This window comes from Alligator sinensis, unplaced genomic scaffold, assembly GCF_000455745.1.
Source record: "Alligator sinensis unplaced genomic scaffold, ASM45574v1 scaffold573_1, whole genome shotgun sequence".
Taxonomy (NCBI): Eukaryota; Metazoa; Chordata; order Crocodylia; family Alligatoridae; genus Alligator; species Alligator sinensis.
In genome coordinates this window covers 1355716-1383272 of record NW_005841877.1, presented here as the reverse complement: position 1 = coordinate 1383272, position 27557 = coordinate 1355716, and positions in this window count along the sequence as shown.

Below are 27557 nucleotides of genomic sequence, written 5' to 3'. Positions count from 1 at the left end.
CTGATTCATCAATTTCCGTTCATTAGTTCCAAAAAATAATGATAATGTAATGGCAGTAGAATCAGATATCAAACAATTCTTCCTTTTTCTTGCAGAAATACTTGTCCATGATTTTGTTACCCTCTCCTCCTAACCAAAAATCATCTGGCAGTTGGCTAGCAAATACCAGCTGATTTATTACAGCCCCTGTTAGACTGCCAAAAACACAATAAATTCTACCAGCTAATCCTATTTTTTCTCTTTAATATTTCTGTTTAATAGTAAGAAATTAAGTGGACAATTTATCCAGCTTGCTTTTTCTTTGTACCTTGTGCAGCTGTTTGACATATAAACAAGGACTTCAGCACATAAACAGAGACTAAGCATAATAGAAATACAAATTAGATGCCCTCAGTACTGACGCTGTTTAGATTTCTTACTTATTTTTGTTACCCTTGCATATTGTACGGCTAATCCATACTGAATGAATCAGCAAACTGTATGCTGTTGACAGTGCTGCTTTCTGCATTATCAAATGAAAATACCTAAATGTATAAAACTCACAAACCTTAATTTGTTAATAATTCTCATGGCAAATGTAAGGGATAGGCAAAAAGCAAATCCAGCAGTGACTTACTGAATTACAGCTGGCACCAAACTGTTTGATATTCAAGCAGTTAATTTGCAGTGGAGACAGTTAATTCCAGTCTTTGGGACTTTGATCTCCTGGCTTGCCAAATATTTACTAGACTTGTATATGAAAAGAGTTGTGAAGGAAAATGTTCTGAAAGCTGGAGGAGACATTTGGGCTGAACAGTAGTTTACTTATAATTTACAGACTTGTAGTACTTAATATATAATGCAATAATCTATGCTGTGCCATTTGTCATTTGGACTAGGCCACAGATTATAGCTTAGGGCAGTGCATCTGTGCGCAGATCTGGCAGGAAATGGTCTAAAATCTTGAACAGCTGAGCATGCTGTCTCAGTGTAGTTGGAAAATTCAACCTCTGCTCCAGAGGTCACTGCATGCTTCAGTCATGACAGCCCAAATTGTTAAGCATGTGACTAATATGCATATAGAACACAGGCTGCCTGATGTCTGCTACAAGCTTGATGGCTGGTTAGCGGCTAGTCTTAATTTTATGTGACAATCCTATGTAGGAAGTGCCGTGTGGGTGACTAAATGGAGCATATTGATGTCCCACTGGGTGTAGCCCCTGTTGTTTTGACAAATTCTCCTTAGCATTTATCAATCAGGCCTACAATGGGGAGTGTGCTGAATATCTAATTCAGACATGCTAGTCAGGACTAATAGAGCAAGATAGCATGTTATTCAATTTGTACTTGTTAGCGATGTCCCACTGTCACTGGGCAATTTACCTTCACACTTCACAAATGAAAAGAGAAATTTGCTGGGCTTCAAACACTTACATGAGTTACAAGCAAAATTTTAATTAGCATGTCATTACAGCAATAATTTATTGCTTCTTTGTAGTTGTCCTAGAATACAGATTGCACTTCTCCTTTTTCAGAGGGAACGTCCTTTCATATTTATGTGCCAGGTACTTAAAACAAAAAGCCAATTGACAAACTGCATAATATGATGCATATCAATATTCTTTATTTTACTAAGGATTAAAAACATATTTATACATTGGTTAAATAAAGGAGGGTGTTGAACTCAAGCCTGTCCCAGCTTTAAAAGCATTTAGCAACCAGCAACATTTTCATCTATTTATTTTAATCAACTTTTCAACAATGATATTTTTTAAGTGAATTGTTTTTCTTGTAGCCCAAGAGAAAAAAAATGTACGTGCTCTAGAGTGCTGGAAAACCAACCTCAATTTTGGTCACACCTCGGGAAATATTAGTTGTGCATTTTCAGCAGGCAGTTTCTAGATTACAAATGAACTAAGCGCTTGCAGCTGCAGAGAACGGAAAGTTTCACCCAGCTGCCATTAAAATTAATGGGAAGACTTCACTGGGCACTGGATCAGCTCCCAAATGCTTCCTGGGAAGTTCAGTTGCCATCAAGTCAGTAGCAAACCATGGTGAGTTGCTCAGCACTTCACAAAACTAGAATGCCTAGACGTTGGATTACTTCCAGTGCCTGAGCTAATTCAGTTCTCAGTATAGACATATGCTGGAAGATCTAGTACTACATTCTCTAGTAATTTAATGAATTAAAAATGGTGAAGAAATTGATCAAATTAAACAATCTGTGCAGGTCATTGTGATAGCTGTTCATGGCAAGGCCTATTCTAAGCCAAAATATTAACAATTCCCTTGATTCTCAGAAAGCATTTTTGTTTTTCATCAATGGAAGCGGGGAAAAGGCCTGAAGTGAAGGCTCCACTTCCTTTCTCTGCACTGACTTCCCATTATAGTCACTCTGAAATTAGAATATGGATCTGAAAGAAGGCTTCAGGATTGGGCTCAATGCTTAATAAAGCAGTGCGCCTCAGAAAGGAAATGAATGTCAGGGTCTAAATACACCAGGAAAACATACCTCTGTGGTAACAGTCTTATTACCTTCAGCAATTTAAATGCAATTATGTGAATGAATGGAGGGCCAGCAAAAATGGTTATTCTTATTTGGTTTATGCAGATTTTATTAGAACATTTATCTTCTGTTCAGGAACAAAATACGCTGTCCTAAATTCTGTTCTCTATTAAACTGGCAGAATTTAAACTATGCAAAATCTAAATCTATGTGCCTGACACATGAATTTGGTATAGGAAATTAGAGTAGAGTCACTGAGCAAATTCTCTCCTGGACTAGAGCTCTGTGTGTGGTGTCAGAGATAAGAGGGACAGTGGGCTGCTGTTTATAGCTTCTGGATCCTGAGGGCCAGCCCCCATCCTGATGCTGTGCAGAGCTGCTGTGCAGAGCTGCTGCTCGGTAGCTCTAAATTACAACTGACTCAGGGCTTTAGTGGAACTTATGCCAGAAGAAGATTGACAAAGCAGAGGAAAAGGTGTCCCTGTGCCAGGATGACTGGAAAGAGGGATACATTTGTGAAAATCGGAGGGTTCTCTTGGCAAGAGAATTCAGAGCCAGGTTCCCTGGGTGTCCCAATGGGGCTATAACCCACTTGAGAGCCTTCACCATGATGTATCATGAGATTGTAATTTACCTTCAGTTTATAAGCATAATTGACTAATTTCAGCAAGAAATTCTGCAGCATGGTGGCTTTCTGCAGTCTCTTTTTAACTTCTTGATGTGTCATGATTTTTCAAACATTAATTGTCACAGTCAGTAGCACAACTAGGGTGGGGTGATTGGTGCAGCTACCCCAGGCACCGAGTTGGGGACAGAGAGGGCAAAAAGAAACCAGCTGCTGCTGCAACTGCATGATTGCAATTGCAATTGTGGGGGCAACAGGAAGATAACCTGTGTGTAGCAACTGCCCCAGGCACCTGAAAGTGTGCTTATGCCTCTGGGCACGCTACATTTGTACTGTATTGTAAAGCAGGCCAGTTTTCTTACAAAATTCAAAACATGAATTAGATTTTAGATCAAAATTTCTCATTTCAATAGGAATGGGGGCCAAGGGAATCAAAATCTTTTTTTCTTTTTTCTTTTTGGGTTCCAATTTAACCCAATTTCCTTATATTATATTAATAACCCTGTTTACTTATCCCATTCTTAAATTTGCACCTACTTCTATTCTAGCTCTGCCCCTGGAATGCCCTCACCCTCTGCTTTTTCAGATCCCTCCTAAAGATTTACCGCTCTGGAAGGCACATAGGCACAACCCCAGCCAAGCTAACATTTATTATTACCAGGCAGCAGTTTATATATTTTACAAGTTACAACTCCTAGCGTCCAGTGCATTTTGTCTCCAAAACATTTTTTCATTATTTTTTTTTTAATTCTTGAGTAAAACAATGAGGTCTAAAGTCAACAAGGCAGTTAAATATGAAATTAGTGTTAAGCACACACTTTGTCCTATGCACATACTCTGTGCTGATCTGAGGCCAAAGCCTAGTTGCAACATCTGCATAATAAAAATAAACTTCAATTTTTTTTTCATATCCTTTTCTTCCTTTTATCACAGAGTATTTTTACAAGATCTTTCTTCATCACACAAGGAAGTTCACACTTCTTTCTTATAATTCTTATAGCAAAATTTATAAAATAGAGTTTTGTTTCTCAGCCAGTTTGGAGTTGTCATGAATGAAACCTCTCCTTCAGCCATTAATAAACTTTCTTTCTCCCTAGCTCCATCCTTTCCCTTCATATATTTGTAAAAGTGCTCCGTTCTCCTTGGACCTTTATGTTAACATTGGCTTATTTTTCTTGCTACTTTTGTCTTTTCCTTTAAAATCGTTAATTGATTCCTCTGGACTCCCTTTCCTTTTTCAGGGTTTCTTTTAATTTTAGATCCAGTGGCAAAATCCTGGAAAAGTGTGTTGTGTTACACATTAGTTATATGGTAGCATTCTGACATTAACTAGGCCATGTACTTTGCTATCTTTATTGTGGTCCCAATTTTACAAAGACTTAGAAACATGCTTCATTTTTTTCTTATGTGGATTATTCCATTGCAGCTGCCACAAAACAGAAATGTCTTTACAACAACAGTATTTTTGAAGGAAAAAAATGAACAGAAGTAGGTTAAATTTACCTAAAGAGAGTTATGAGTAGCCCAAAATTACAATTTCATAGGTGTTTGGGTTGAAAAGACCTAATTTTCTTTTAAATTCACAGATACAATTGACATCTTAGATGGCAGGTACCATTTGGTCATAGAAACCTTGCTACTTTCTTACCTCTAGAAGTAATGTATTTATACAAAAAGAAATAAAAAGTGGCTCTGACTACATCATTAGTTATTATTTTAGAGAGAAATCAAGCAGAAAAAAGGCAATTCTACTTCTGGTCACTTAATTTGGATCCCCTTAAATGAAGAAATTAAGAGAGAGCTCCATGGTTCAACTCTGATTGAAATACTGCCCTCCTTGTTCTCTTTACTTTCAGCTCTTTTGATGGTATATAGAAAGAAAATAGAGATCTGCCTTTCCTGGCTATCTGGAGATTTGAATTCATTTTCATGTAATGTTTTTAAATTGAGATGGAATATCTTTCTAAATGATATTCTGTAGCTCAACAAAAAAAGTTTTATGAAAAAGTTCTATTGCTTGTTTTATTTTGGTGTATCAGATTAGATCACAAATGATTCCTTCTGCACTTAACGTCTATAACCCTGTGAAATATTTTCTTCATTGAACCTACTATTTTAGCAGTACTGATCATTTCCAAACAGAATTGCTTAGGGGAAATTTATATAAATATTTTAGGAACCTAGGGCTAGAAGGAGCCTCCTGAACTATGAAGTTCAGTCCTCTGCATTTCCTGGCAACCACTATTAGAGAGTCCCCCACACCATCACTTCAAATCAAAATCACCTCTTCAAACCTTCATACACAGCTGCAATGCACAACACCTGAAAATAGGTCACATTTTGAACTGTAATAGTAAGATGGACTATAGTCAATGTTCTTCAAAAAAGAACATTTTTATTTTCCTTTGCTGAAACTTTTTAGATGATCATTACCCTTAGCTTTTAATTATCAGGGTTTTCCTCTTTTATTACATCAGATGTTCAATTGAACTTACTGAGACACAAGAAAATCAAGCAACTGAATCAATGTCACTCGGTAATTGAGAGGCTCATTTAGCATTTGAACCCAGTAGGAAACTCCAGGCTTGCTGTCATCTGCTCATCCTGAGACATCTACTTCTGGTATTACAGAAGCTATGGGTGTTTTGGGACCCATCTTGCAGAGATGTCCCTAAATATGCTTGAAATGTGGTTTTACAGATAAGACTGGCAGAAACCTTGTAAGTGGTGGCAGCACTTAGATGTTTCTTTTTAAAGAGAACATTTTTATACACTTAAAAAATAAGACACTTCAAGCTCAATCCGAAATTCATTAATTCACAGAAATACATGTTGGAAATGATCCTATTCTTACAGAACATAATGAAATGATATGGAACAGGAAAATGTTATTTTAAGAAATGGCGATCTCATAAAAACAAGCAGCTTTTTAAAATCATACTACTAAGTGTGGAGTTATGCAAAATAAGAACTTCAGAAAAATGAGGTGACTCCCACTGGCTTCAAAGGTACTAGGATTAACTCTGCATGAGATATGAGAAGTTAGCAAAGAAAGTAGCACGGTGAAAAGCAAGCAAAGAAAGGTAGCTACTTAGCTGTATTTTGTCTCTCTCCTCAGGTATGTGTTTTCCTTTATCCAGTACCAGTTGTTTACATTTAGTTACAGGTCAAATCTAGCTCCATAACAAATTGCTGTTCTTTCTTTTTTCTTCCTGACATCCCAAGATCTCCTACTAAAAGCATTTATTTTACACTGGGCTTCTGTCTTTAAAACTAAGCATGACTACTGGCAAAAAGTATTTAATAGAAATTCAATAAAGAAAAGAAATTATGTTATCCAGACAATTTCTGCACTGGCAAGTTTGGTGGTCAGTTAAAGCAAAATGTTGTTTCTCTATACAGCAAAGAGGTGCCTCTGGTGTTTTTCTCCAGATCTTCCCCAGTTACATGGTCTTCTGGAGGCCATTCACCTCATAGGCTGTCCTCCGGATATGGAAAAAGAACTGCTCCCATCCCAGGGGTTTACTTTGGTTGCAAGTATTAATTTGTCTCAGTTAATACTTCCAACTCAGGGAGTTAATACTCAGGGATTGGTTTGAGTTTAAAGAGCTTATTTGATATATGAATGTTGGGACAATTTAATAACAGCTGCAGTCAGAATTTTTTCTGCTTTTTACAGGAAAATTTTGGGGGGTATTTCTAACAGAATTTGTTAAAGGTTTTTTCTCATGGAGCTTATATTGTAAGCTAGTTGACAAAAATATCTGCTTATAGGGTATTAACATTATATATATATATTCTTTCTTTCTTTCTTTGTATTTAATTGATTCTAGATTTCTTTGCTCTTTTGTCTCTGTGGTATTGATGAGTCTGTGCCCCACAATATACATGACATGGGCTATATGATAGCAGTTCTGGTTTGATGGTCCCTTGCTGCAAAGAAGGCCCAGGAAATCCCAGGTCTCACAGAGTTTCCCTTAAACACTGTACTTTATGACATCCCTACTAGGGAAGCCAAATAAAGCAGCCCCACTGGAATGGGATGTGACAATGAAAGGGGAGGAGACAGAGTGACGACCCTGTAGCCAGAAGAGGAAAAGAAGTTTGATCCTTGCAGGTGGATTGACTTTTGTTTGAGGCATGAGTATTGGTCACTTCAATCCTTATTTCACACAAGCCACTTGGTACCTCCTTACATGTGAGTGAAAAATGAAATGCATTAGGGACTGAGGAACCCAGTGAGTATGCTCCTTGTGTTAATCCATTTTCCAGACCTAGCTAAGATCTTTACAAAGAGAATATTGTTCCCTTGTAGGCTGCAGAGAAAGTGCCTGTGGAGAAATGAGACACATGTCTCAGGAGTATGTTTTAGCTTGCACCAATCCATCCCTTATATACCTATCTGTGTACCTATTATTCATGATCTTTTATTGACTTTATTTGGGAATTACACATATATAAAGCAACATATCAGTGGGCCGTAGCCAGAGCAGCAGCATAGTGTAAGTGACATGAACACTGGAAGCCAACCCTCTACTTCTTCTTTACCGCTGGGTTACTTTATAACGTCAAGCAAGCCACAGAGCTTTTGTGCACAGTGGTATTTGTGTATTAGTGAGCACGTCCACATACATACATGTTTTCCTACAGCAAGAACTTTCCTGAGTCCACATACATTTGTTCACTTATAGGGTGGGAATGTGATAAGGAAATTGAATGCAAAATCTGGTAGATGCTTCCACCCCAATCCCTTTCCAAAACAGGTAGGAACCCATTGTTTTTTTTCAGTTTGGGACCTACTACCTAGCCAACTGTAGGTAAGGGAAAAGTTTTTTTAAATGTCCTAAAATATTGGAAGTTGATTTATTATTTGCTCAGTCTTTTTCCCTGAAGTTTTCCCTTTCCTTTTCTTAAGGAACTCTTTCCCCAGACACACAGTCCTGTTTATAAAGACTAAATCATCCAACGTGAAAGTAGAAATCATACTGTGTGATAGCATACAGTCCAAAGTCAAGTTCCAAATATTACTTCCTCAAATAAGCAGCCACTGCTAATAGATCACAAAACAATGAAGCAACTAAATGTGCAGAATTTTCAAATGCACATATGCCATGAATTAACATTCAGTGGTGTTTGTACTCTACCTGCCTTGTTTAGGCATTTTGAAAGTCCTGCCCAAAATCTGTTTGTCAGACCTTTTAAAGTGATGAAAAGACTTCAACAGAATCATAATCCATTCATGGACAATTTGTCAGGTGAATAGAACCAAATTGAAGGAATAAATTGTTCACTATGAATATTTTAGCCAGCCGTATTAGTCACCAAGACTAAGAAATATTATGAAAGCAAAAAATGAAAGCTTTTGCACAGTCAGGATATTTCAGGGTTGTGTCTGATCCATCAGCAATTGATATCCATTTGCCATATAGACTGGTAAAATGTTGCCCTTTCTTTGACTTTTGCTGTGAGAAAAAAAATAGTGAAGAGAGAGCAAATAAATATTTATCCTTGTCCAGCAATGGTGTATCCATAAGTTATCATAATGAAAACCATATAAGCACCTTGATACATAGATGAGAGCTTATAGCATGGCTTTTGAACCATTACATTTTATAATCAAGATTTGATGAATAAGAGATAAAGGAAGTTAAAAGATAATGTTTCATAATATTCTCAGTAGATATTAGAAAATATTATAACACTCTACTAGAATGCTTTAAGTTTCTTGATTTTAATATCCAATATAAGCTCATACAGTGCTGATAAATTGAGTTAAATAAATAGTGTGCCCCTTCCCAGCCCTATTCCCCTTAGAATTATGTACATACACATGTCATTGTACTTCGAATTTTCCCTGTCTCTATGAAGGAGACTTTCTCTTTTCTTTTTATGACTTTCTCTGTAAATGACTCAGAAACGATTAAACATTTGAAACTGATTTAAACTACCTGAGCTCATAAGGAGATGCTTGGAGCTTTGTTGAAATACTAGGATTATCACTTCCATGAATTGTGGAAATACTGTCACAACCGGACGAAACCTTTGAACACTGACTGAAAATAAAATACATGATGAAAGGATTTTGAACTTCATGACTGGTTCACTTGGGTAACTTAAGGTCAAAAGGCATCCTGCTTTCTCATTTACTGTTTTTGTACAGATTCAGTGAATAATAACAATGTTTTACAGGGCTGGAAACCAGTTAATGGGCTTTTGAAATATTCTGTTGAAATTTTCAATTCACTTTTATTTGGATCATCTTTTTTGGAGTCATTATTATACCTATGGCCAAACACGCTAACATTACACTACCTTCCTTTAAAATGAAAAAGTTTCTGGGAAATGGTGGTAAGATCCAGCTTTATTTGAACTAGTTTATGTATCTTACAGGCTGTCGCATATAGTTCCTTACTCTTATTTTATTTTTCTCCTTTTCATTAGTTTATTCATTTCTTATTTGGAATATGCCTGTGTTGTTTGCCAAGCCATCTCTAGATATGAAATGGGTGCCATATATTTGTTTATAAAATGATCAAGGACCTCTGTTTTTATTATGTAAAATGTCACTTTTCTAATAATAAAAATACTTTTGTTTAAAAAGTGTGGTCTGTACATCTGCAGGGTAAACCTCAATGGCAAAATAAAGGCAATTTTCTTCTAGTGTGTGCCTTTTCCTCTTCAAAATACAACTCTTTACAACATACAAGACAAATGATACAAAAGTGAAAGGGCACTGATACAAACTGGATAGGCTTACAGCATAATTGAATTAAGTCTTGTGTGCCACATATGATCACAAAGCAGGGCCATGTCTTGAGCTTTTTGAATGTAGGGAGGCTGCCAGTCAATAAAAAGACCCTTTAAACTGGTTAAATGCATCATGAGCGTGTGCAGAACCCTTCTAGCTAACAGGTGGCTGAATAAACCTCAGCTGGTGTTGCACAGGGCTATAGCATTGACCTTCTTTAGGATAATTTCAGCCCTCTTTTAAAAAAAAATTGTTACTGTACTTGGTGTAGTGGAAACAATTTAAGGATGAATAATTTCTTTTAGTCCCTTGAGGCACCGGTGGCTCGCACTCCCGCTCTCTCTCTTTTTCTCTGTCTCTCAACTGAATTAACATAAAGGAACAGTGACAACAGCAAGCTGAAAAGCGTAGCTGGTGGGAGGATTAAGTATATCATTGAAAGGAATTATGTTGTAAATGACTGGGAGGGGTAGGGGCTTCTGTTCCTTGGTCCCATCTGGTCTTTAAAGAATACCTTGTTGTAATTACCCCCAGATGGCTTTGTGCTACACTGGGTCTGGACAGCCAGGTGCCACTGTACCCTGCTGGGCGTGATATTCATTGCTACATGCAGTGACGAAAATGGACTTTATTGCAACCTAATTTCTTCCTGGGTATTACACAAATATGAAATAAACCTAGCTCCTGAAAAAAGAGCTTTGTTTGCCTGGAAGCAGAAACTGTCACACCTAAGATGAGCTGCCTTGTTATTTCACTTTTAATAATTGCCTTCAAAGCCCAAAATACTAACAATTTACAGTGTTTGCCTACTAATATATATACAGCAATGCAATGTTCAAATTGACATTAGACAGTTGCTGGAAATAGGGAAGTAAAAAAAGACAAAGTCAGTTTCACACCAAGATTTATATTAGGTTGAGATTGGGCCTGATCCTGGAAACTTGGAACACACAAAACTCGCATATGAAAAGGAGTTTTCAGTGCTTGGACCAACAGAACAAGCCTGTGGCATCCTTGTTTGCTGCTCTGAGTGCAAAGGCAATCTACATGCCCGCATACCCACATGTTTTTTAATGATTCCCTGTAAGTAGTTCTTAGTCACTTTATCTTCAAATGACCATTGTCCTTATATCATCTTTTTTCACAAATGTGGCCCGGTTCTCACTATAGCTGTCCTGAAGGAATCAGCATTAAAATTCAAAACCTAAAAGAAAAAGAAAAATTTAGAGGGCCAAATTTAAAGCAAATAGGAACCCCAGATGTGAAGGCTTCTGACTTCCCACTTTGCTTCCAAACCATTAACCTGGTTTCCAACGGTATTGAGAAATCAGGAATTCCCATTGAAATCAACAGAGCCTGCTGGATGTTCAGCATGGTTGAAATTCATGTCACATATCAGACTGTAAATATGAGCTTGGAAGCATAACTTTAGGCTCCTGTTTATGAAAAATCTTGTCTAAAATGTGATACATGCAAAAATATTAAAGCATAGGAAGAAAATTGCATCTCATTACAGGTGATTATTTTTAAATCCATTTTGAGTCTAAAAGTAAAAATCTTTAAATACATTATTAAAATAAGTGCCAAAACACATGGAAATTAAAGAAAGGAAGCGTGAAGAATGTAATTTGCACATACACATATTTTGAAGGATCAGATCATTAACTGTATTCATCATAAATTTCTTCTATAATATCTCTTGTCCATTTATGAAGTCACATAAAATTAATATAAGAAACATTATGGAAAAAGACTGCATTTACTTTTAGAAGTTTTTAGGAGTCTTAGTGGTATTAATTCATATTGTGCCACCAGATATTAAACAATACTCCTACTTTATTTTTAAGCCTAATTATTTTTGCTAATTTATTTTGAACTCCTTAAGCATTCCTCCCCAGGAAGCCATGTTCCCTTCTCAAGAAGACAGAGTTTACCATTCCCTCTTGAGGATGTAGAATGGGTCTAGGTGCTCAAATCCAGGAGATATCCTGAGATCCATGAAATCCAGGCTCATCAAGATGGAGGTCCCTTTCGGTTCTAGTCCTTACAATGATTAGAGGGTTTTATTTTAACAAAAGAGGGAAGCAGGTAAACTTTGAGAGATCAACATTTACCTTCTTGTTAATGTCTTCATAGGGTTGATGGGGATGAAAATGCCACACAAAAAGCCATGAGCTGATCTAGGATTTTGAAAAGGGTGTGTAGATGTTGTGGCAGATCATCACATAATACATATTTTTCTCCAGTTAAAAAGAAGCTAGATGCTTTATTAATATGCTAGAGGCATAGGGTTATATTAGTTGTGTTTAACCTATCTGGCCCTATGGGCCAGATGAATGGCATAGGAGCAATCCACGGGCCTAATCCAACATGTTTTGCAAGCACAATTCAATGCACGGGCCCAGCCACACACACCAGATCCAACTTTGTCTCAACCCTGCATTCTGGTGTATTCTACCACATGAGCCATGTCATTTGGCTTGCAGGGCCACCATGGGTTCAGAAGTTGCCAGCAAGGGAGTGGTGGTAGCACTGAAGTAACTCTGGAGACTGTGTTAAATAACTTAGAGACTATAGTAATTAACGCTGCTACCACTCTCCCACCTCCACATTTCTGGACCTTCTGGGAACTCTGTGGGACAAGTGACGCAGCTCTGCAGGATGGATTCACCCTGTAGCCTGTAGATCGAGCACTGCTGGGTTATATTATTCAGTTATGTAGTTCTATTATTGATATCATATTTCTATTATTTGGCTTTTTGGGGTTTTTTTTTATTTAGACTCACTGTTGGTGCTTTCAGCCCCCCTGTCTGGGGAGACCAACCCCTCTGGATCTGCCCATACTTAGCTTTATGATTCTTTGTTTGTGCCATTGGTGCAGTCTCCCACAGACCTTCACCACTTGCTGCAATAATCCAGGAAAGAGTCATTGCAGTAATTTACCCCTTCACCTCGATGTTGCAACTCCCTTCTACCTCTGACCACTTTGCTTCCACACAGCTCAGTCTGCCTTAAGCCCTGCTTCTCCCTCACCTCTGATTTGTTTTGGATTTGAATGCCTTAGGAACAAAGATAGGTGCAGGTACAGGTTCCTATGTAGAAGCACACCTTTATTGGACACACTTGGGGGCGAGCAGAGAAACACTACTGGGAGCAGCTAACAGACAAGACAATCACAGAAGAAAGAATAGCTTGATTTGTGGAGATTCAGTGTTGTAAACACTTACAAAGTGAAGAGATTAGCAAAAATTAAGTAAACAATAATGAGCTATGAAGTCAGTTGACTCAGCAGTTGCACAGGTAGCTCAGGTATATTTTCTGAACTATAGTCTCATAATGACTGTAGTGTAGACAAGTCTTGAGGGTCCAGATCTACTGCTGGATTCACTTCCTATTGTGACAGGGAACAGATCCCCTTTTGCCAGACTCTTCCAGCCCTGTTTTGACTGTACTGTGATGATTGGGTTGTGGTGGAGGGAAGTCTGGACACTCCCAGTCCCTCCCTGTCCACTTCTCACTTATCTGTATCATCATGAGAAGAGAGGCGGCAATCATACTGAAGTTGTTCTCATGTCAAGACAATTGATGTTGGTAGCCCATACATGGGAGCAAAAAGTGTTCCTTAAACACTCCTGCTTTCTTTGCAGATATGCAGATAATTCACAATTGGATCTTAGCACTCCTGCACTGCTCTCACACCTTAGTAATCCTTGCAGAGCTCGATTCCCTCAGCTCCTTCACCTTCCTCTGACAATAGAAATGTTAGAGCCCCTGTACAATACTAGGTATATACAAAAATTAAACCTGTAATAAATAATGATGGTGGAATGTTCGTTTTAACTTTTGATAAATTTTTATATTTGGATGATGCCCTCTACGGATAAACAGACCTACTTTAAATCACAAAGTACATTTCCTTGCCTGGGAACTACCACCAGATGGTTACATAGTACACCATCATAATTCCATTTTCTTTCTTGACAAAGAATCTTTTTACCCTTTGTGTATTTAATGTTCAGACTTCAAATCCATAGTATTAAAATGAATATTTTATGCAGAAGAAAATAAATATTCCCCCCTAGTTAGTTTGTTGAAAAGAATAGTATAAGATGGCTCTTATTGGTTATTACCAGCAGCTGCTCCAGAAAACTCAAATTCATCTGTGAAGTCTCAGTGCTATCCTCCAACACCCTTACAAATATGCTCAAAGTAAATATACTGTATTTACTCAACTACTAGATGAGGTTTTTCCCCCTAAAGGTCAGGGGGGAAAAGCCCTTCATCTTATAATCGCATACAAGGAAATCTCATTAAATACATTGTCTATCTTTAAACTGCTGCCAAAACAGCATGTGCTCAGTAATGGAAACCAACTATGAAGTTGATTTAAATGAAGCCAACATTGACCATGGCTATAAAAAACATGACCCACGTTAGTCTAACATGCCATGGTGGTGGGAACCTACCACAAGGATAGGTTAGTGCAGCCCATTTGAATAAGATATATGGTAGTGGCCATTAAACATAGTCCCCCTCATTGCCAACTTTTTCAAGTCATGGTGAGCCATGGCATTATATACAGTTCACTCCATGGGCCCTTCTTTCAGTATAGTGTGGCCCCACCCTCCATGAGGTAAAGCCAGATGAGGTTGCCCTGCGCTTCATCTGCATATACATTTTTGAAGCATACTAGAACTCATGACAAGAACACCCAGTTCCAGTCATGAGTGGAGGCTAATTAGCACATGGATTCTTTGCGGGGGAGGGGGGAGGGCGAGGGTATCTGGAGTACATATACAAACTGAGCCGTGCTGAGCTGTGGGGTCACCATGGCTTGAAATGGTATTGACTCTGGTGGTGCCCACATCAATGAACTATGCGGTAAATCACAAGCATTTCATTTTGGATTAATACCAAGCATAGTTTGTACTACATATAAGTAGTAGAAGTGCTGCTCAAAAGTGTATCTGTAGAGTACCTGTGCTAAAACTTGCAGCAGTTTCCAAAGAAAAGTAACACGCATCATTTTTGGATGAACTAAGTGCATAGGTAGTACATGCAAATTGCTACAGGCGTGTTTAATCAAGCTTATTGTTTTTAAATTTGCTCCTCACTTCCATGTGTTCTGGGAGAGCAGGATCTGACAGTAAGGAGAGGGGGAAGGGGCTGGCCGGGGAAAAATGGGGGGAAGCAGAAAGCAAAGGGCTACCTAATCCCCCCAGAGTTATTTTCCCTGTTACAGTATTGGGAGAGGTACATATTCAGGACAAACCTCCAATAATTAGATTCTGTACCTGGAAAGTTACATCAAATTTATAAATTTTCCATATGTAGAATCTAACTAAAGGGGGGAGTTACCTTCTTATCACGGTTGTCTTCTATTCAAGTAAATATGGTAAGTGCTGTTCCAGTGACTTGATGGACAAGCGCATTAGTCAGTCAGACCTTTTGCTCTTTAGTAGGCTGAAATGAAATTTTGGCTTCTGAGGTTTATATATACTAATTATTGCAGCAAATTTCCAAATGGTTATCATGGTAGAAAGAAATCCCCTCCACATCAATATGCAGGTTAGAATGACAGGAAAAATGGAACTTTGGGGGTATTTAGCTAAACTTAAGCTATGTAAAAATAGAAAATGAGTTGTTTTCCGTATACAAAAGAGTTAAATAAAAATGATTGGCTAGGATTAGTGAAAATTAGCTGTACAAAACCTGTATATCATTGGGAAAATGTGTACACTCCAATCTCTCTTACATTTGTAATTGCTAATATATTATTGCAGTTGTGTATATAACAAAGTAGAAAATATTATGTGTCTGCCCTCATTTTTGTGGGTTACATTCACTCACTGTTCTCCTAAAGGCTACATTCTGAATTCAGGTATCCATCCAATTACAAAAATTCTTCCCAGTAGAAGAATGCTTGCCAGCAATGAGGTAAAAGGGTTTGTCCTCCCCCACTTCAGCTGTGCTGTGCCTGTAAAGTGAGCTCTGAGCTCACTGTTCAGTCAACATGGGCCCCTGCCAGAGTTCCCTGTGAACAGTGAGCTCTGAATTTCAACAGCTGATATGGTGATATCTGGCTGGAGCCCCTGCTTTTATGTGTCTTTGGATCCCAGAGGGTGACTACTGCTGCTGTTCATCCTTCCCCTCATTTTCTCTCCCCACTAAATTCAGCAGCAGAGGAAAGAAGGAGATGAGCAGGGGGAGCAACATTCACCCCCTGGGCTCTGAAACTCCACAAAGACAAGGGCTCTGGCCAGACCTCAAGCTGACAGCTCATTTGCAACATAACCAAACTGTAGTAACTCAGGGCTCAATACAGACTTCAGACTCTAAAGGAAATGGACAAATTTATGTTAGGAGAGTCTGCTTTGCCAATGATGTCTTCTTTGTAATCCACGTTCCAACAAAAATGACATCCTGAAGCTAATATTCCAGTCCACTGACATCTCACCATTAAAAATCCTATTTCATAACCATTTCTGACATAAAGCATGAAAGAAATTAGCTAGTCAGTAGTCACAGTGTATGTCACTAATTGCAGAAAATATGTACAAACAATTACCATCACAATAAACTATGTGGGAAGTACCAATGCAGAACTAGTACCACGTGTACATGTCTGACCACACATACATGGCCATCCTCTTACACGTTCAACTGATACATTATTTTTTCTTACAAATCAACCCTTATCATCATTTATATCATAAAGCTCTTGGCACAGGATGTGTGTTTTCTTGTGTATGAAAGTGCCTAAGGGAGCACAAAATACCTCCCAGCAATATGATGGCAGCCATATGACACGATGACGTGATGGCATATGACTTGATGACATAAATTAATCTAAATATTTTCAAGCTTCACTTATCTGTGAGTGTTGTCTTAGAAAATTACCCATTTCTAAGCAAATTTAAAAAATCTGTCATCAATGATTAGATTGTGAGTGTAAAACATTAATATTGTTGCCCTGGTATATAAGTTCATTTGAGAGAGAATGTTTACAGATAATGCAGAATCACAGAGCACAAGAGATGACATATTTATTGATGAAAGCACTGTTTTGTCAATACCTTTGAAGTGAAGCTGTGTCATATTGAACCGTTTTGTCAGAATGATCTTGTGTGGTGAGCCTTGCATTATGAAGACTTTTTTTTTTTTGTGGTTATATATTTTAAAAGGTAGTTCTCTTAGAAGGTGCCAGATTGACAGCTAAGAAAACACTATCAATAAAAATTGGCAAAGTTTTGGTCTAATACCAGTTAACTAAAAAGGTAGACTCTGCCACCCTTACTTATTTTGCACAATACTTCATCAGTGGTCTTATTGTTTCAACACTGGCTGCATCTACACGAGACGCTGATTGCACAGTTGCTACTGTGCAGTCATTTAGTACTTGCATACACAAGTACTAAATGACTGCTCAGTAACCAGAGTTACTGCACAGTAGCATCCCCAAATGGCTTCCTGGTGACACTGACTGCACAGTAACTCCTTATTACTATGCAGTTGTGATGCGTCCTGCTTGCTGCCAGCATCTCATGTAGATGCAGCCAGAATGGACTGAATAAGAGAAAAGTGCTACACAGCTGGCCACCAGAGTGTTTAAAGAGAGTATCTTGGAACATTAAAACCTTCAAAGATGCATATCTATGCTTGATAACCACATTTTCTCTCTCATAAAATACATCGTAACATAATGGTTCAAATTTAGCAGCAAAATAGTGTCTTCAAGTTTCAGACTTCACTGATGTGGGGCCGAAAGTATCTGTACCTTTTCCAATTTCCTATTCCACTGAGCCTTAAACCTCTGCCAGACTCCTTTCGCTTTCCCATTATGAAGGTTTTAGGTAAATCAGTATTTATGGAGAAGTAAGATTTTAAAGAAACTGATCTTATTTATCTTTCAAATTGGCCCTCTCAAGGCATATGCATTATTGTGATGCAGTTTTAAAAGTGACAGCAGAAGTTCAAAAGCTCTCATGATAGAAAGCATGACCATAATGAAAAAAATATGCCCCATCTTTCTGTTGATGAGTTAAGTATACATTTTCAGTACTTCAATATTTACTAGGCTGAAAGCCTCATTGTTCCTTAGAATTTACAGGTAACCAAAAAGGCTACAGCACAGAGTTAGGGATCTTTCACTCAGATTTCACTCAGTAAGATTTCAAATGGTCTTAGCCATGAAACTGCTATTCTATACCCAGATAAATCTTTTAAAATTATTATTAAGCTGATTCACTTGATTTTGCAATGAGTTATGAAACTTTATGAGGAAGGGCTTTGGTGTGGCCAAAAGAGAGAACACAAGTCTGAGCATAAAGTTCATAGGTTGTTTAAAGGTCTGCTGTATACTGATGCTAATGCTTCTTGGTTCAGAGGCATACTTGAGCAGCAGTTGTGCACAGGGCAGCCTCAGTGGCAGGGCAGCCAGAGGCCACCAAAGCACCATAGTGCCTACTGTTTTAGCACCCTCACCACCTCAGCAGACGGGACTGATGCTCCAGTCACACCTCATTAGTTACACTGCTATCTGTGAATGCCCTCCCTGGGCACGTCTCCAAGAGTAAGAATCCACATTTACCTGGGGACAAAGAGCAGCAGCACACATTGTCCCCAGAAAATACCCACTTATTGTCCTGCTTGTCCCCAGGAAATGCCCCTGCATGTGCACTCTGGTGTATGGCAAATTGCCCCGGGTGGGGTAGGGGAGGCTGGGGCCAGCACATGGGCTGGCCTCAGGAGCCTTACCTGGGATCCAAGGGCCTCCTGGGGCTGCAGCCACAGCAATCTAGCAGCATAGACCCTGGCCAATAGCTGAAGTGTGTCTCCAGCTAGTCAGACTCTGGTTTCCAGAGGTGCATGCTGCCATCACGTGTGCCACCCCACTTTTTTAAGGTGAGAGTTTTTTGACCCTGGGATTTGCCTGCGTATGTAGCATGTGTGGGGTGCAGTGCCACAGATGGGTCTGTGGCACCACATATCACAAGTCTGAGTGGACACACCCCCTGTGTTTTGTCAAAGTAGCCTGACATAGGTATGATGTAAGAGTCTTCTGACTAGTCCCCATTTCCTCTCATTGGCCAAAAACTAGTTGGCATTGTGGTATACAAAGCTTTACCTATACATTGTGAAATGACTGGATCACCCATACATTGTGATGTTCTGGTCTTAGCAGGCAAGATTTACAGATAAACTCTGCCAACAGGATGACACAAGGTCGCCAAACCATAGCAGATGATTGGTCTTATGCCTTATAAAGCTCAAAATTTACAGGAGGCTCTGAGAGGTGCTGCTGCCTAGCAGCGAGAACACTGGGATGAGAGACAGGAGCCCAGTGCTCTACTTCAGTGGTTCCCAAGATTTTTTTACTGTGGAACAGCAAACTCACTCAAAGAAGTTTGGTGGACTGGGTATAGAAACAACCCAATTTACATATTTAAATTTAATTTACATATTTCCATCTAATTGTTATGTGGGGGCAGGGTTGTGAGGATCAAATTGGGTTGGAGCACCACAGCTGTGGGCAGCAGGAGACCCTGCAGGGGAAGGGGCTGTGCAGGCAGTGGCCTAGAGGGACCCAGTTGGGGCTGCCTGGAAAGAAGGGGCTCTGCTCCCTCCCCTAGGAGCAAGCAGCAGAGCTGCCTCCCTGTCCTCCACCCTGGGCACTTGCCTGCCCGCATTCCCCCGCTCCCAGCCTCAGGTGGGGCTTCAGGGTCCTGCCCGGCCCAGCATGGGCCCCGGTATCTGCTGTGCAGGTAGCACCTTGCTGGTTGCAGCCATGGCAGCAGGAGCAGGATGGGGCGCACGGAGCCGGCTGCCTCCCTCCCAGGGCTGCCCCACCATCCAGCTTTAACCCCATGTCATGACCTGGCAGCCAACCCTTCGTGGCCCAGTACTGGGCTGTGGCCAGTGGTTGGGAACCTCTGCTCTATTTCTGGCTCTGACACTGCTCTGTAGGGTGACTTGGGCAAGTTATTTCCTTTGTTGTGTGTCCATGTCCTTCCAGTAACATGAAGATAATCTTAATGAGCTGCTCTACTGGTTTCATTGAACATGGCCCCACAATACTTGATGAAGTTTAATCAGTTTGCTCACTTGCAGCCAGAATTTCTTCCCCCTGAAATTAAGTCCAAAACTTGAATTTATTGGAAGCAAAATCAGCCATTACATTTGGTATTAAATGCTAAATGAAAAACACAAGTAGTATTTTTCAGGCTCTTGTCTGTGTTGTACACTTAGGACCTAGTTTAGTTGGCTGTGGTGGCCTTCATATTGATTTCAATGGGAAGATGCTCATGCCCTGAGATAACATTTGGACCTGTATGTTTTTTAACACTGTTGCTCTTCTTTCTCCCCCGTCTCCTCCATTGTTTCCTCCAATTACTGTTCATATCTTGTTCCTATTTTAGTTGGAAGCTCATTAAAGAAAAGAGCCAGGTTTTTTCAGAGGCAGATCCAGGGACATGGGGGGTACACTGGTGCACTTGCACCCTCTTTGATTCCTGCTCCACCCAAAGTTTAAAATCAACTGCCTGACAGTGGCAGCACCATTTCTAGTCAGGCCATGCTGAGGAAGTCAATTGACTTCATGGCTCATTTTAATGTACCTGATCCTTTCTAAACTTTTCATTGCACAGATGTTAATACCCCTGTCTCCTTTTTAATGGTCTTGAGGTTCAACTAACCAAGTTATACTCTGTTCTGCAATTTTGCTGTCTGTTATCTACTCCTAGTAATGATGGTTCTATTTCACAGCCCTGCAGATTGTTTTTAACTCATTCCAATGAAGTTATATTTGGTTTTGTTTCAATCTTAAACTGCATAATACAGCCCTAGGCCCTTGTATTAGTACATTAGTAAAGCTTCTAGTTTCTTTTTATCTGGCGAAAAATATTAGTTGTGTTAAATGTGATGATGCAATACACCATGTGCACCCCCTTTTCTAAATCCAAGATCCATCCATGGATTTTGTATGGTGTTCAGCCCCCAATCCTGCTGTGGTTTTTGGGCAGAGATAATGTAAGATAAATATTACAGGTAAATATACCCCAAGGGGGTCTGGTCTTGCAATACTTATTCAGAGAAATAGTTCCCTTGATATTATAGTAAAAAGGTTCTAAAGTTAGATCCTTATTGAACTTGACATAGGCTAAAATGAAAGTAATGAATTATTCCATTACATTAGAATATGGGCATTACAATTTTGACTATACTAAGCCTTCATATTCTATGAAAAAAAAGACAATTTCATTCAAGGAGTTGATTTTTTCTTTTAAAAAGTTACTATATCAAGCTAGTATAGCAAATTACCATTGTAATAGAGCTAAAGGAAAAAGAACACTTGATGAGGGAACTACAATGTAGTGTAGGTATAATTGTAGTATATTGATAATAGTGTTCTATGCTAGCAATGGCCAATATTATGACTAATATAGCAATACTCATATTTTGGTATGAATGTTCAGAGAGAACCTACCTCTCAAAGTTTTCTACTAAATGAACAAAGTCCACTCCTTTAAAAATATGTTTTGAAATGCCCTCTCATCCCTGCCCCCAGTTTAGAAGTGATGCTCTTGTAAAGGTTGTGGTTGCTATACTGCCATCCCATGTGGTGAGTGATCCTTCCTGACAGTTAATGCTGTAAAGTACAAGGGACAAAATTTCCTTTTTGGGTGGGAGGAGGCTGGGAAATACTAAGACCATAATGTTCCAGAGTGGATGATAAATGTATGGAGGCTTTCAAATGAGGGACTCTTTAGGGGGAAAAATTCCCAGTATATTTGCAGATATAAATGAGTACTCAATGTAACAATAATATATTTCTACAGTTGGCAGAATATTTCATAAAAAAATTGAGAGAAAAAGAATGCTCTCAATTTTGTGCTTCTCTGCTATTTGCAATTACTTAGTACACAATATGCTTTTAAGAGCATCATCTTGAAAAACAGAGTACATTATACAGACATTGTGTAGAAATCTACAACCACAGTATCCTGAAAGGAAGCACTCGTAAGAATGTCTTTTATTTTATATCTAAACCCAACAATATATTTTTATAAGATGATTTATTCTGGCATTGCAGTGGTTATATTTTGGAAGAGCCAGGTTAGAAGGAGGGCACTGAGATATCCGAAAACGTATTTTGATCAAAAAATCATCGACACAATTTATTGCCATACAAATGCACAATACCAGTTTCTTATTAATATAAGTGAATTTATGTTTAAGGTCTGACAAAATCTGACTGCACAGTAGTCATGGCCTTCTAGTGAATGTGAAACAGGAAAAGAGCAGACAAGGTTCTGCCTATGTCCTTAGACCAACACAACTATAACCAACAGCCACAGAACAGGAAAAGACTGTGTTAAGTACCTTGAAACAGAATTTAGGGTGACCTATAGTAATTTTTCTACTGTATTTAATTGAAAAATGTAACTGAAAGCTTAGTAGATGGTTCTGTTCAATCTATTTAAACACACATACAAGACTTACCTGTACTTTAGTACTTCAGGCTATGTACAGGTGTTAAAGAAGCCCAAGGTAGGAGTGCTCTAACTTTCAAGCTTTAATCTAAATCAGGGGCAGGCAAAATATGGCCCTCAGGCCAGATGTGACCCACCAGGCAATTTCATCCAACCCACAGGCACCTATTAATTAATTGTATCCAGCCCAGCCCATGTGCCTTACTCCCACCCACATGTGTGGGAGGGCCCTGGCCCAGCCAGCATGTCTAGCTTCTGGGTGGGGCTGCTTCTGCCACTGCTGCAGCCACTGAGGGGCTTGCTTGACTTCCCCAGCATCCAGCAGCTCCTCCTCCTGCCCTGCTGCAGCACTCACTTCAGGCAGCAAGTAGGGAAGCAGTGGCAGGGGGCAGAGGGAGCTACAGCTGGATGGGAGCAAGGAGCATGGGGTTGAAGCTGGCAGGAGCATGGAGCCCAGGACCTGAGCATGGAGCTTGGACAGGCAGGGTGTGGGGTTTGTGGGGTATGAGGGTGGTGGGCAGGGTGAAGGAGGTGAGGACCACCCCACACACTCCCCCACATGGCACACAGCCTGGGTCGACAGTGACAACAGCAGTAGGGGCCAGGCCCTCGGGTTGCTCATGGCCCACACAGTCATTGCCATCCAGCGGTGCACAGCTCCAGCCAGTTCCAGGAGCTGCACATGGTAGCAAGGAGCACAGCCAGGCCAGCCTACCTCTATCATGCAGGGTTCCCTGCAACTCACATCCAGTGTCTCACACTCCACATGCAGCTCCTGGACTCACATGCCACATGCCCACCTCTGTATAAAGTGTGCATACAAAAATAAATCAGAACAAAAATATTTTTTGAAATAAAATTAAAATATATTACAGTAGATGTTTGATTTTTAGTATATGGTTTTCCTCCCCCTGGTTCCAAGATGGCAACCCCCTTTCCCAAAAGGAGTATTTCCAGAGGTAAAGGGAGAGACTTCTGGTGGTAGAGGTCAGGGGCTAGGGGTGAGACTTTTGATCCCAAGATAGCGACCAGGGAAGGGCACCTGTCAAGGGGTGGGGCTACCATTGTGGCCCTCAATAGCTCACTAAAATTCATTAAGCAGCCTTCCAGCCAAAATAATTGCCCACCCCTGCTCTAAGTGCCTAAGGTTAGGTCAGGAGCAAACAGAACACAAGTTAGACCTTTGGTGGGGCAAGGTTTTTGCACACTTCCCAGTGTGTCCTGCAAGCTCCCCGAGCTGCCAAAGACTCCTGAATGAAGCCAAGTGACCAAGCCACCTCTGCTTGGCTGCTGGGCACAGGCCACAATGCCCCTAACCCTCTGCTGTTGTGACTTGCACATGCCTTCATTTCCCGACCTACACACTCAAGCAAGCAAGAAGACTCAGGAGCTGTGGCAGGTCCAGCTTGTCACCCTGTGTGTCTTGCTGGAGGCTGTGAGAAATCACGGCCACCCACCTGGACTGATGAAGCACTGGCTCACCATGGAACACACCTTCATGGCCGTAAGCCACCAACCAGCCATCTCGCACATGGCCATGCAGTGAACCCTGTACCCATTGTGTGTGTGTGTGTGTGTGTGTGTGTTGGTGGCCCTGGCTCTGCATAGCAGCAGGATCTCTGGATTTGCAAAGTCCTGGTTGAGTAGCTTCTCACCCATGTGGACAAGGAGTTCTTCCCGGATGAATGGGGCTAGAGCGGGGTGGGCAAAATGCAGCCCATAGGCCAGATGCTGCCCGCCAGGTCATTGTGTCTGGCCTGCAGGGCCCCTAAAATAATTAGAAAGTTAATATTTAGCTGCCCCTGGCTGTCTGTCATATGGCCCTTGATGGCTTGCCAAAACTCAGTAAGCAGCCCTCCACCCAAAATAATTGCCCACCCCTGGGCAAGAGGGCTTCGAATGTCCCTACCCAGGTACCAGGCCAGGTATCTCTGGCCCTAGACTCTTCTGGCCCTACCCACAACCCAGGCTGACCAAGTAACACTGAATCGATGGGATGTCAGTGGAATGTGATCTACTGAGAGTCATGATGGGATGTGGTACAGATGCTTGCTAGGAGCTCTAAACTACAGTGCTGAAGTCCAATACCACATCCATCCAGGGTTATCTTAGAGCAGTATCCACCATTTTTACAGCGCTCTATATGCCCCGACCATCTGTTTGGTTACAGCTGTAGAGTGCTTTCTGCGTGTTAACTGCACAATAAATGTAACTTCTGTACCTGGCCTCAGAGCTCCACCATGGAATTAAAGTTGGACAATCCAATCTAGACTATCTACTCTTTCCTTACCAATACAGCATTGTTCACAATAGTATCTTTTGATCCTGACTGGATTTAAAAGTTCCAAATAAAGAAGGGAGGGATTAAGTTGTATATAGGAAGGAGGCTTGAATTTTATTCCCAACTTTATTAGAGATTTCCAAAATCAAGTAATTTAAACTACTTACGAGTTCAGACTCAATCTCCCAAAATGTAAAATGAGACAGTTATACTACTTTGTCTCCCAATATTATGTGAGGGTTCATTTATTAATTCTTCGTGAAGATTTTTGGAGCTTAGACAGAATGAGCAGCCAATCTGAAAACATTCTGAGTCCTCACAGCTCCCATTAAGGATAGTAGGCACTCATCACCATGGAGAACTGGAGTATAGGAAATGCAAAGGATTATATCCCTGTGCTCATAAATCTCTCACATTCAGAAACACTTGTTCCCATCTGCCAACCATCTTTCCACATTTTCCATGCTGTAATCTTCCTCCTGCATTTGCAGCCATTTTCTATTTCATTCTAGCCTATAGTTCACTATCTCCAATATCCAAAAATGATTAGACCTATATAACTGTAGATTGCACAGATTGGCACAAGTGTAAACTCCAATGCATTCTTGTAAACATACCTCTATGTATGTTCAACTTACAATTCACTTGAATATGTATGAGCAGTATGTACCTAAACCACATGAACACATTTTGATAATCTGGTCCTAAATACTTCCATTCCAGAGTGTCTTTAGACATGTAAAAGTGCAGAGTATGGCTGTAAACAAGACTTTATCGATAAATTACATCTGTACAACAATTCAGATCTACTTATGATTACCACTAGGACATGCCTTTGCTCAAAACCTCTGCTTATCAGATATGATTGCTTCTACAGTACTATACAATTGTGAAGATAAGAGGATATTATTCTTTGGCATTCTATTCTTCCTCTCTAGAAAACATAAATGTCTCTAATTTTTATATTTTCCTTCATATTTTATCCACAGTGTGCCAATGTCTACTAGCTTGTCAATCATGCTTTAAAGTATAGCAAAACTGCAAATTAAATTGGGAAAGGATGGCAAAACACGTTACTCACTTATTCTGTAATCAAATGTCTCCCTAGGTCTAATCAGTAAGAAGACAAGCTGACTGAAGTGCTGGTGCACATCTTTACATGATATTCTCAGTGTCAGCTGAACCAAGCAAAAGATTGTGTGGAGGCTGACTCCTTTGAGGCCTGCTGCAATATTGATTCTTTATTAAGCTACTCAGTAGCAAATAAGGAATTCTGCATGATTATTCAAACAAGCTGCTGAAAACACTAAGCAGTATCCTTTGCTTAGCAATGCCTTTTCCCACCAATTTTAATTTACACTTTAAGAAACAGATCAGTATAATTTTGAAATAGACAATTGACTACCGAGTCAAACAAGGTATATTTCTGCTGAAGAGCTGTACAAATTATTGAAAATTTCTTTTTCTGCTTCTACTTGGATATTGATTCATTTCTATCTATTTTCTAAAGAAAGAAAATTGTAATTATAGCAGCTCTGTTCATGCTACTATACTTAAAGGTCGATCAGGTTTTCCATTATTAACCCCTATTGTCACAGGTTTCTAAACTCAGCAGTAGTTTGGCACTCAAGAGCTCAGCTGTTTGTCAGTTACTGAATTCTAAAGAAAGATACATATTTAAAACACTTGGGACCAAATTCTTCTCTCAATTACCCTGATATAAATCTGGATTTGTACCATTGTAACTGAAAGAAGATTTTGTCTCATTTGTGTAGTCTTCTAACAATAAATATATAAAAAGTATTAAAATGTAAGTACCAGTCTTTATGGATTCATAATATGATGTTGAGTCATTTTAGCTGTTTGGAACAAATATGACAATGTCAGTTACTTTAATTGCTGCAACACCTAGTTAATCCTTCCTTTTAAAAACTTATTATATTTTGTAATTCCCTAGAAGCCTGTAAGGATGCCAAGGAACCTTCACAGCTCTTTTTAAGACTTACTAGTTATTTTCATACTATATTGTTATTTAGGGGGAAAAAAGAAAATTCTCAGCACAGTTGTGTTCTGTAAATCAGCATTTCTTAATATATTGGGCATCCCCTCTGGGTAGAATGCAAAGGGTGAACTGGGTTAAAGAGGATAGAAGATGATCAGGTGGATTGGACTATAGCAACGTATGGTAAGATTGTAGGGAGGTGGCAATGGGTAGAGATGTGATTGGTTTCATTTTTCTTATTGGAAAGTCATCTTACAAAAATCTGTGAACTACTAGATGAGATGAAGTTACATTTCTGGATTAGCTAGTACAGTGCAAATATAGCCAGTGCTCACACTGATATACTTGGGCTGACTATCAGGCCCCATTTTAGGTTACTGTGCTTTTAGTAAAAGAAAGTTTTATTTAGCATAGCATTGATTTCAATATCCCACCAAAGTAATTAGACATGCTCCCATTTATTTCTATGGATTTAGGATCAGGTTTTAAAAATGTAGGTGGGATTTTCACCACGGGCCTAAATCTGCTTTCAGTAAAATCAATGGTAAAATGCATTTTTTGAGGAAAAGTTCTCATAAGTTCTGCCTTTAAATATACTTAGGCAACTAGTTAGTCATTCAATTAAATGAAATGAAAGTTCTGCCTTTAAATATACTTAGGCAACTAGTTAGTCATTCAATGAAATTCACATGTGTGCATTCATGCACAGTGTGACGGCGACGGGCCGCCGTCATGGGTACAGGCAGAGGATAGGCAGGACAAGGGGGCAACAACACCCCCTCAAGAAAGCCACGGGCCGGGCTACTCACCCCCAGGAGGGACGGCGGCGTCGGAGCTGGGACCGCAGCAGCAGACGCGGCTGCCATTACGGCCGTGGGAGCCGGCACTACGCCGGCTGGTTCAACAGCTGGTCACCACAAAGGGG